This window comes from Monopterus albus, unplaced genomic scaffold, assembly GCF_001952655.1.
Source record: "Monopterus albus unplaced genomic scaffold, M_albus_1.0 scaffold129.1, whole genome shotgun sequence".
In the NCBI taxonomy this organism is placed as follows: domain Eukaryota; kingdom Metazoa; phylum Chordata; class Actinopteri; order Synbranchiformes; family Synbranchidae; genus Monopterus; species Monopterus albus.
The window spans coordinates 243,467-246,162 of NW_018128009.1; the positions used below are offsets into that span (position 1 = coordinate 243,467).

At 40.9% G+C, this 2,696-nt stretch overlaps 1 protein-coding gene across 1 annotated transcript in view; it reads right to left on the reverse strand.

Annotated features, from left to right (window-relative positions):
• Positions 1-1,169, reverse strand: part of fbn2b (fibrillin 2b) — a 62,975-nt gene extending 61,806 nt beyond the window's left edge. Inside the window, exon 1 of the mRNA XM_020613073.1 lies at positions 1,082-1,169. The gene's annotated coding sequence lies outside the window, so the exon portion shown is untranslated. The remainder of the gene's footprint in view (positions 1-1,081) is intronic.
• Positions 1,170-2,696: the final 1,527 nt, after the last annotated feature.

Below are 2,696 nucleotides of genomic sequence, written 5' to 3' on the forward strand. Positions count from 1 at the left end.
AATCCTCCATATCATTCCATAAATCACATTTTTCCTCTCTGTGTGTAGGTCTAATTATGTCTGGCTCAACTAAGTGCCTTGTTTTTTCTCCTGTCATCTGCTGTTGTATAGTATTGTTACATGCACCTATTTTACTAAAAAGGACAGGTTGTAAAAAGCACATTTTCCACTAAAACACGAGATTTAAAAAAAATGGTGCTGTGCTTTCAGCTGCAAGTGGAGGTGGGATCAATGCTGAACAAAAGAAATGCCAGATCAATTACCCGGAGTGAAAGCTCTGTTGCGCATTTCTTCAGCCGCGCTGTCAAAGTAAACCACATTAAGCATCCGTTATCTATTAATCATCTAGTCACTAAATCCAACTCTATATGACCAGATATTTATTGCAGACTTATTTTAGAAGTAAACATATCAGACACAATTTGAAATTCCCAGAGGAACATTAGGACTAATGCCAGATGCAAAACCATAAAGCTCAATATTCAGTTTACTGTAAATTCATTATTGAGAACCACGTAAACCTCACTTCGTGTTTATACCCGAAGATATAAGGCTCCATCTCCTACGCTTGCAAAGTATAAAACAGCGATTTTAGCACTTTGTTGCAAACATGGTTGTTCCACAATACTGCAGCACCTTTATGAATGGAGAAACATCCAACATATGGTCCTACAGCGCTGAAACATAGGTTAATCCCTGGTGTAGTGCGCTTCCTTTCAAACTCATCTCAACTCACCAGGAAAATGTACCCCAAAGTATGAAAAGTCCAACACGTTCACCAATCAAACTGTAAAACGTGACTGAACTCTGGATGAAAGCTGGATTTTTTTTTCCACTCGGATTTCCAAAAAAGCCGGCTAAAAATGCCACTTCCGCGCTGCAGTCGCTAAGGAACCAGTGTTAAACTTTTTACCCACCTTTCTGCATTTTAATTTTGTGATTTGACACCACACTTATTTGGTATGCATGCATAAAGCGATAATGCCCGGTGAAACAATGGGCTTCTGAAACAAAAGTCACTATCAAAGCAATTGACAACTACATTGTACTGTGGTCAAGAGATCGATAATGCACACGATACCTTGCAACAGTTGGGGTGCCTTGGCGTCGAGGAGCCCAGAGTCGGAATATGAGACAGGATATGTGCCCCAGAATGGAAAATTGAACTATAGCCTTGTAAGAAAAGGGAAAAGTTAGGGAATTGCCCTGTTTGGAATAGGGGAGGGGATACAGGCAAAGGCAGACACAGAGAGGGGGTAGGAACGGACTGAAGGACAAACCCACATTCCTCAAGATTTCAAGAGTTGTTATAACAGGGGCCAAGCAGCTAAGCCTTCACACTGTGGCTAACCTGGCCATCACTCTGCACAAAACAATCCTTCAGACTACCTGAGTGATGAGACAAGACTCGCACCATGGTAAATGCCTTGGATGATTACTAAGCAGAATTTGTTTTAACATCAATCTGTGGAAAATGAGCCAACAATGACTTATCAGTAGGGATATGAAAGGTGAAAAGGATGTGATTGTTTGTGATTAGAGCTAAAAAATAAATAAAACATGATAGACTGTGAGAAGTTACCACATTTAAGCAGGAATTAGGGGTAAAGACTAATTTCACAACCTCTGGTGTCACTTTGCACACTTTACCCACTGGCCACAGTCAGTTTATAAATTAAGCAAAGGATAAGGAGCATGTTACTTAGTGTGTCATATTTACCCATGCTATTTAAATAGTCCTGCTGTTTACTGACTCAATCCACCGGTGCTTGTGACTGACACATCCTTGTGCTTTGTTGCACAAGTGCTTATAGGAAGCTGACGTTGAGAGAGTGGCCATCTGGGTGGTATAGTGGCGACAACAGCTGAGCACATCTCTATGTTGGTACCTACTGTATGGCGTTCACCGCTCTCAACAAAAATGGTTCAGTGTAGCTCTACAGAGGAGGAGCGAGAGGTGAATCTATCAATTTATTGCCAAAGTCGTTTTGATGCTACTGTTTGTGATCCTACAGAGGATATTGTGAGAATAATGCATTTTCTCTAAATGACTCCATGAAAAGCCTTAAAAACTTGCTGTGCTTTCACAAGATGGGTGAAAACAATATTTTAAATCTTCATATATTTGGGGCTGCTGTGGTTCCAGAGGTAGTGCAGGTCATCTCCTAACCAGAGAGTTGATGGTTTAATCCCCAGCTTCTCCAGTCCATATGTCAAAGTGTCCCTGGGCAACACATCGAACCCCAAGTTGCTCTGGACAACTTGGGGGTCTGATTCTACAGATATAGTCTGGAGTTCATGTGTGAAAATTACTTTAGTCATGTGTGACCCAGCCCTTGCTTTAGTCAATTGACTTGAAGAACTATCTAAACTAAAACCTAATGATTCTACCAATGAAAGGAATAAGCTTTTCAATGTTCAAGTGGTTTTTCAGTCAGTGATGAGCGCCCAGTGGAGAATCATTATTTGTGAAAGGGGAGAAACCTTGTTTGTCACTGGAAATGTCTTTGGAGACAACATGTAGAGTCAATGTTTGCAAGGGACAGAAACACTTGAATGGTCTGCTCTGTCTGTTCACACACACTCACAGGTTTCAATGGGTTATAAATGCTTTTTACACAGTAGGGCTTTATGTAGATTTAAAGTTTACCTGGAAATACTCTCAGTATCCCCCAGCATGAGCCAAAACAAGACTG